This window comes from Sinocyclocheilus rhinocerous, unplaced genomic scaffold (assembly GCF_001515625.1).
Source record: "Sinocyclocheilus rhinocerous isolate Xijiao unplaced genomic scaffold, SAMN03320098_v1.1 scaffold2308, whole genome shotgun sequence".
In the NCBI taxonomy this organism is placed as follows: domain Eukaryota; kingdom Metazoa; phylum Chordata; class Actinopteri; order Cypriniformes; family Cyprinidae; genus Sinocyclocheilus; species Sinocyclocheilus rhinocerous.
The window spans coordinates 161,631-170,883 of record NW_015642813.1 but is presented as its reverse complement, the minus strand read 5'-3'; the positions used below and the strand labels follow the sequence as shown (position 1 = coordinate 170,883).

General features: G+C 37.4%; 1 protein-coding gene across 1 annotated transcript in view; it reads right to left on the bottom strand.

Annotated features, from left to right (window-relative positions):
• znf609a (zinc finger protein 609a) overlaps window positions 1-8,405 on the bottom strand; it is a 106,411-nt gene extending 98,006 nt beyond the window's left edge. Inside the window, exon 1 of the mRNA XM_016573679.1 lies at window positions 8,265-8,405. The gene's annotated coding sequence lies outside the window, so the exon portion shown is untranslated. The remainder of the gene's footprint in view (window positions 1-8,264) is intronic.
• Between the last annotated feature and the right edge of the window lie 848 nt (window positions 8,406-9,253).

The window sequence follows — 9,253 nt, the reverse complement described above, 5'->3', positions numbered from 1 at the left end:
GTGTGGGGGGGGAGGTTAGAAACAGCTGGAATATTTTAATAAATTTCATTTTTTATATCAGAACTTTGACAACAAAAATTAACATTCAAAATAAATTCATTTGATTGTGGTTAAAAAAATATATATATATCAATATTTTATCCAATATATAAGGATGAAGACGAGAATGTTTTCCATGCAAAATAAAAGATTAGCCACTAATTAATTAGTAACTAAAACTTGGTTTATTGAACCATTTCAATAAAAAAATAGAAACATCTTTAAAAATGTTCAATTAAAAATAGAAATAGTTTTAATAAATTTCAATATTTTATATTAGAAGTTTGACAATGACAAAAACGAACATTCATTCAAACTAATGTAGTGAAATTATTTTAAATCAATTAATTGTGGTTGAAAAAAAAGACAAAAAATGCATTACAAGTTTAACATTTATCCAATATATTAAGATGAAGACGTGAGAATGTTTTCAATACAAAATAAATGATTAGCAATTAATTTGTTATTTAGCAATTAAAACATTTCAAAACATCAATAAAAAAGAAAAATAGAAACATTTAAAAAATGTAAATTGATTTTAAATTATTCTCTTAAATGTGGTTAAAATATAAAGATTTAAATATTTCGATCTTCAAAAATATCCAAAATATAAAGATTAAGACTGCATACAGAAATCCTATAATACAATCAGCTTGTAACACTCCAAAGAGAAAGGAAAACTTGAAATCGCATCATATGACCCCTTTAACAAATCCCATAATGGCTTCCTTTCCTTATTCTTAGAGATGGTTTTTCTCAGTCACTCACCGCTAATCTATCTTTCAGGTTTCTTCAAACAAACAGCACTTTTAGCCACCAAACAGTACAGAGGTCTGAACGAGGATGAAAAGGCAGTAGAAAATCTCAGTACCTGACATGTTTTGACATCTCATGAATGCATACGCAGTCATCTGTCACAGCGCTAGAAACCTCTGACAAACTCACGCTGTCTACCGGCTAAATATTCCTGCACTTAGCAGGTGGCAGGTGCTCATTTCACATCTTGATTGGTTGACGAGCGTCCCGGGCGGCATCATCACACGATCTAGTGATTATGAACCGTGCACAGGGCCAACAGTGAAGCAGAAATGCAGCTCTTCCAGCCTTTGGCAGCACTTTTACACGACTCACAAACAAATTTCATCTACAAATAAATTGTCAATAAAGATTAACACCATCAAGTCAGACTCCACTAGCATGGAGAAAGAAAACAACCGTGCAGCCGTGCAGAAATAACGGTGTAATTAAATAAAGACGAAGCTGCTGCTGATGTTTCCCACACATTCAACCCTGATTTTAGCACATTAACAGAAGCACATCTGCCTGCAACTGACGGAGGTACAATGAAAACAAACACGCAAGGACACAAATTAGCACCATCTGCAAATGACAAGGAGACGAAACATCTCAGCATACAAATTAAACGCTCGTCAAGTGCCAAATGAGAATAAAACTAGCTTTGGCCAATGCCGATACTGATACCTAATGCAATTTCAATGTCATATGCACAATAAATTGCTGAAATAAACACTTACTTTACACAGTATTTACTACATTTACTAAAAATTTGGCTATTTGAAACCTGAAAATGTGCTTTAGATAAAAGCATCTGCTAAATGAATAAATGTAAAATATGCACTTCTGTGAATTGGCCAATCGGATACAGCTAATGGCAATAATCTTAAAATTGCCAGATAACGTCTGATTAATTGGCCTGGCTGATGTATTGGTATTCTACTATCTGAATTGTTTTCATTATAGTGCTCCTCATTGGCATAAATGCAGAAAATGAATTAAGGTAAGAATTAAGGTTTGCAACAGCACAAGTTGTAACCGTGGAGGTTTAGCAAGAACTCCCCAAAATCAATTTAAAAAATTGGGCTTGAGAGACAACTAATTACATTTGTTTGATTATAACAGTAATTGCAATAAGCAATTTTTTCAGATGGCGACAATGTCAAAATGACCACCAGAAAGGTTCTGGTTTCATACACGGTAGGGCTGGGCAAAAAATCGAATGCGATTTTCATGCGAATCTCGTCAGTAAAGCCGCTTCTGGTGATTAGTAGTAAATCTCCAGCACGTGCTTTCAGATGGAGCGGCATTTACTACACAGAGCCGTAGTTCACTGACAAGCTACACAAAATCTAAAAAAAATTTTGTGTAGCTTGTCAGTGAACTACGGCTCTGTGTAGTAATTGTCGCTCCATCTGAAAGCACGTGCTGAAGATTTACTACTAATCACAGAACCGGCTTTACTGACGAGATGCGCATGAAAATCGCATTCGATTTTTTGCACAGCCCTAATACACGGTAATAAATGAATGTAAATTAAAATTTGGGGGGATTTTTTGCAGCATTACAAGCTATAAATTGAATTTTAAGAATATCTGTTGACATAATTGACATGTATTAAAATACAACAACAAAACTTAAGTAGCTGAACAAACTATGTAAGCTAAGAAAGAAATAATGCTGGCTGTTCAAACATATCTATAACTTTAAAGGAGGTTTAGCAAGAACTCAAAAGCTTCATAAAAGATCCATTGATGCATTAAAGCTTCAACATTAATCTCAGACAGAAGCAGTTGACACAGGCTTTACAAGACTAAAAAACAGAAGAAAGCTCATTTAAAAACTTTTTAGGAGTACCAACAAAACGGCAACAGACAAGGAAAACTCACAACTGTACCTAAAAATACAAAACTCCATGCAACTTCCATTGACTATGATGGAATATTCAAGAAAATGAGCCCAGATTGGCCAAAAACAGACTGAATCAAGCTAAAATCCCCCTCATTCACTAGAATTGGAATCAAGACAGAAGCACAAAACACGGCCCCCAACAGCGAGCTGAAGACGAGGCCGTAACTCACTGCCGTTCAAGACAGTTACAAAGCTTTATGAGGGGTGTAAAATCCTGAACAGCGTCCCGCTCTGGAGTGTATGTAAGGACTCGTACCGCACCCCTGTCATTCAACACGCTCCGCTCCAGGCCCGATGAGCAAAGTGTTCATCTTTCACTGCGCTAGAATCCACTTGGGTTCCGGCCAAATGGCAGCACGATAACAAAATGTCAGAGCGAGGGAGAGAGTGACTTAGCAGACGTTATCCTGAGCTCACCTCACCGCGCTCGCCGCAGGAATAGAAATCCCCAGCAAGCCATTTATCTCCAGGAGGCTTTGTTGTGGATCAGGACAACTCAGACCGCAACAGTGCACCTGATGCCAAAAAGGCTTCTGCTGGATCCTGAACATGCACCAAACCGTACTGAATGTAGGTTATCCATCCAACCGCAGCACAGTCAAACGGGTTTTACCCAAAATCAATTAAAAAACTGGGTTAAATCACTGTCATACATGGCCTCCAGAGACATACTTTAATAAAACGGCCAAATCTTCTGATTAATTGGCCTGGCTGATGCATTGGTATTCTACTATTGGAATAGTTTTTGCTGTAGCACTCCACATTGGCATAAATGCAATAAACGGATAAATAAATAAATGTAAATCTACATTAATTAATATTTGCAACATTACAAGCTGTAAGTCAAATTTTAAAAACAGTCATTGACAGTGTTGGGCATAGTTACTTTTAAAAGTAATGCATTATAATACTATGTTACTCTCTAAAATACTGTGTTACTGTTTAAAATAGTAAGTAATTGAGTTACTTTTTATGATAAGTAATGCATTGCATTACTTTTGCCTTACTTTTTTCATCTGGCCTGGCTTGCTTGTTTGCTAATACGCGCCCTCTAGCGGTGAAAATTACATATTGTGCCTTTAATATAAAAAAAGTTATATTTTTGGCAAATGTAAGAGCCCTTTCACACCAAAAATGAAATGCAAGCTCGCAGTTCTGACTTTTTTTTCAGAATTGCGTGACAGAAACTCGCAGTTGCAATTATACAGTCAGTATAAAGTCAGTATAAAGTATAAAGTCAGTAGGCCACTGTGTGATATAAACTCGCAAATGCGAGAGAAAACTCAGAATTGTGAGATATAAAGTCAGAATTGCAAGATATAAACCGACAAGTCTCAAGATTGCAATTATGACTTTATTTCTTGGAATTGCGAGTTTATATCCCACTATTCTGACTTTATAAGGCACAATTACCTTTTTTATTTTTTATTCAGTGGCAGAAATGGGGATCAATCATCAATCAATCATCCCAACGTGATTATCGGTAGCCGATCAATTGGAGCACCCCTACCCAAAATCAATTCAAAATTGAGCTTCAGAGATGTACTGCATTAATAAAACGGAACCAAGTGCAATACAATAAAAGACACCACGATTCAATAACTAATTACATTTTATTTTATAATAAACCATTTTCCTGATGTCGATAATCTCAAAATGGCTAAATGAAAGAGCCTAGTGACTCAATGAAGATCATAAACGATTCACGTTAACGCAACAGAAGGCGACAAAATAAAAATCCTGTGTAAATCTTGAATAAAGGCACGTTATAAAGCTCAGATTTCAGGTGCTTTTCAGCACTTAAATTAGAAATGGGGAACTAAGATTAAAATAACTTGAGCAATGACTCTCTAATGCACACAGCATAAATCAGAGCGCCACTACAATGATCAGCGCTTATGCACAATTCATAAAGAGAGAACCATAAACCCCTAAAAACGTGCCAAAAGGTCAGGTACTTTCCAAACACACATTTCTGGAACTGAATTCTCATTTCTAGAACTGTAAAGGTTTTCGACAGCAAAGCAAAATGCTTCCACTCACTCAAACATTAGCACTTTCGGTTTGCATTGCAAGCTTTCTGGGTTTGTTTTTATACTCGATTAATGCACACAAAGAACACAACTGAACTAACAAGAAACAATGCCATCAAGAAAACAGTCGCATTTTCTGCACATGCACTGAAAGGATATACCCAAGTTTGTGCAACTCGTAAAGTGGCATCATTTTGCATGACGATCTTCGTTTTGAACGCTGTATCGACAAATCAGCATCCAGGACTGCAAAAATCCGTTAAGAATAATTACAGTTTTGGAGCCCCAGCAGAACATCAGACCGTCTTTGGCAGTGCACTGTGATATTCTGGCAGAAACTGCTGTTTTGGACTTAATGGAAACAGAAGCTGCCAAATGTCAAGAGACAGTAATTTGCGTGAATTGAACTTGATGATGTTACATTAGTTGTAATGACTCGAAGTCTTTGAACCTGTGGAAAAGCACCTCGGACCACTCCATCGACGCCAAGAGCACTGGCAGACCTTGAATTATTAATGCAAAGTGTACATTTTCATGGCTTTCGTGCATGTGCGGCTGAATTTCTGATCACTAACGGTGCAAATGTCAATGCTGGCTCACGTTAAGGAAGAAGACGGTTTTTCCACAAAGATTTTGAGAGAACTTGTGCAGTTTGACGGCAGGAATGAGGAAAGACACTCAAGGGATGATTCTGCCCTTCAGCAAACTAAACGGGACACAATAATTACTGTGGTAGGATGACAAACTGACACCAAAACAAATCAAGCTGCTGTTCTTTCCTGATAAATGACCCTCGCTCTACCAAACTGCTTTATGAAAGCACTGCTGAAAACAAAGTTTTTGATCTGTCAGTGTGTGCATGTTCTCTGTTCACTCAACAAAAGACAATTCTGCCATTATTTACTCAAACAAAACAATAGGGTATGACTTTTCTGAGAAATTTTGAATAACATACCTTTTTGAATCCAACAGTTAGCTTCCGGAAGTAAAAATCCAATTCATTTTCTCCAAAGGTGGAAATGATTTTAGGTCTGTCTTTAGCCCTATTCGCACGGGATTAGTATTATCTGGGGACCTTGTGTGATTTTGAAATTAACCCCCCACCTCTGAATTTCGTGTGGTGCATTCGCACGGGATAAGCGAAGCCTGTGATTTCATTCTTCGCGAAAGATGGATAAAAAGGCGCACAGCAAACAAAAACCTCGAAAAATGATATGCGACCCGCCAAATGCTGGCCGAATCACAGAGATGCCGATTCGCACGGGACTAATATTATCACAGGACCTCGGTGTTCGGCGAAATATGGTAGGTCTTTTGCGAGGGGATTTTTACTTTACAAATTACAGACATGGCCGATTCGCACGGGATTAAGATCACAGACAACCTCCGTAATTATTACAAATGACTGGAGGTCACAAGGTAATACTAATCCCGTGCGAATAGGGCTTTAAACTTATAAACCATTAAAGACAGACCTACTGTGAGCTACAAGGTTGTTAATTAACGGTATATGTTTCTCTACAAAGAAATATCCAACCAGGGACAAGTAAATCACACCAAAACAACCACCAACTCCCAGGAAGGATTGCAATTGACCAAATATAAATGCATTTTTTGCAGTAAACATAAAATTAATTGGTTCAATCTAAATACATAATCAACATATTTAAATAAATAGCTTTAATTTCTCTATTGTTTTTAATTTGATTATATCATTGCTTCATAGGATTGCAGTCCTTTCTCTCATTAAAGCCATTAAGTTCACAGCCTTGTAACTTGGTCTTTTTGTCCGATTTGGTCTCTTTAACAAAGACTTTTTAAAAATCCCTATGGGAAAAATACTTCCAGAACCAAGGCCACTGAAAAAATGGGAAACGCTTTTGTGCTCTATAGGGACTGGAGATTTTAAGCTTCAAAATGACATAAAAACACCTTAAGAGTATTAAAAGCGCCATAACAGTTGTCCATATGAGTTGTGCGACAGTAAAGCACAGCGCCAGCAACACCAAGGTCATGGGTTCAATTCCCAGAGAATGCATGAACTGATCAAATGTAGACCTTGAATGCAACGTTGGCTGTTTTAGATAAAAGCATCTGCATACCGCATAAACGTAATGTTATATAATATGCACTACATTTCAAGTCTTATAAAGTCATATGAAAAATGTGGGTCTGTTCGTCATACAAAGCTACCATATGACTTCAAAAGACTTGGGAGTATGTAGTGCATGAATCGTATGGACTGCTGTTATGAAACATTGTCATTTTAGAGGCTAAAAGCCCAAATATTAACCTTTTTGTGTTCAACTGAAGTCATGGTTGTAACAAAAAGAGAGTGAGTAAATAATGAATATGGGAACATGCGCAATGTCAAACCCAAAACGCATTGACAGCATTTGTTATAACAGATTTTAGTGAATTCAGCAAATAGTGTGTATACTTTTCATTTTCTACCATTGAATTGCTTTAAACAAATCAACCACCTGCTCTCTAGATATCAGCCATTAAAACCCATATCAGTCACTAATGATTATACCAAGGTGGCGCCTTCCCTCACAAAAACTAGGTTGCACCATGGTACAGTTATGGTACCATCATGGTTTTTTTTATTTATATGGTACTAAAATGTATGTATCCTGGTATTTTTAAACGGTTCTCCAACGCACTTCCAAGAATACCATGACACAATCATTGTACATGTCCAAAAACATGGTAATACCATAGTACTTGTCCTACCACACTTAATAATTTCCATACACATGCACTGTTGCACTTAAGCAATTCGAATGTACTTCATGAATACCATGGTATTATCATATTACTTTGAAAAATACAGTGAGTGTGTGTGAATCTTGTTTTTCTAGTCAACACACACACGTTGTTTAGCCGCTTTAGCTTTCACGAGTTCATCACACACACACTCGACTAACTGATCAAACCGTCACACAAATCAAGCCCAACAGATCAATCACGACCCTCTCATCAACAAAAACACAAATATCACCTCTGTCGCTGTCAAATATGATTTTTATACCGCTCAAAAACACTCGAGGTGCGCTAGCAGAGCTAACGGCGGATATGACAAAGAGCAGTAGCGTTAGCATTAGCATTCAGACTGATTTACTTATATAGACATATCTGAACAAAACAATAACAAGTACCACAATAATATACATGTTTGACACATTAGACATCAACAACACATCTGAGATATGCCGAGATAGCTCAAAGAACCAAATCCAGTGAAACGCACATAAACCATAGAGAATACAAAAGCAAAACATATTTACATACCAATAACTATTTCAATAAACATAATGAAATAAATCACAGTCTTGGTTCATTACTGTGACATTGCAGGCATGCAAACATAAAGCCATGAAGTCAATGCAGTGCTAATCCTGACGGCTAAAACTAGAGAATAAGAGGCAGCACCAAAAAATTCCTGCACAATATACATAAAATGTAATAAACATGCACACTCACCCCCCAGAGGATCCAGCCCGATCTAGATGCATCCCATAGATCCCAAAAACAACAAAAATACCCCTCCAAGGAAATGTGCTGGGGTTACACACACACTCATACGGACTCATACACACACATAGACCCATGCACACACACGCACACACATTCATACACACACACACACACACACACACTAACCTCTAAATCAGAGACATAATCATAATAATAACTTCAAATTAAAGAAAATATCAAAAAAATATATAATTTTTTGTATACTGAATAATAAACAACTTGACACATGATTTAATATTTACATATATTATTTACTGTTTTAAGTATAAACACATTAGTGACTTTGGTATCTAGCACTGGCTTATGTTTTTATGACTACAGTTTCAGTTTTATTGTACAATCAATATCATAGGTTAAAGTGTCAACTGCATCAGATTTATCAGTGACATCTGAAAAAAAAACTACTGAATATGAGCTCCCATCTCTCTTTCTTTACCAGTTCACTCTATTTTCATTCCCTGTTCTCTGAATACCCTGTCCAGTACACACACACACACACACACACACACACACATTCATACACACACATACAGATCCAAAGACAGGCCGGTTTCACTGGACTGCAGCCATCGGAACAGTTCAGATCCACTCCAGATCCAGGACAGCCAGCGGGAAAAGCAGCTGGAAACACGACATTTCACCTTCAGTTTCGCTGAAATACAGCAAGTGTCCTCAATTCTCAACGCAATAGATTCCCAGCGATCAGACTCAGAGTATATGTCCCAAACACAGGCAGAGAGAATCAGCTGCGGTCGCGCAGTCCTTTGCTTTGCTTCCACTAGAGCTCTAATGGCCCTTTACGCTTGTTTGCATCTCTCACTGCGAGACATTGAACCAATGCAACCCAACATGAGCTCATTCACAGCCTGGAGACACGAATCCACCTGGAGCGGATCTTCTGAGAGAGAGGCGTCTGAGAGAAACCCGGAACTGGA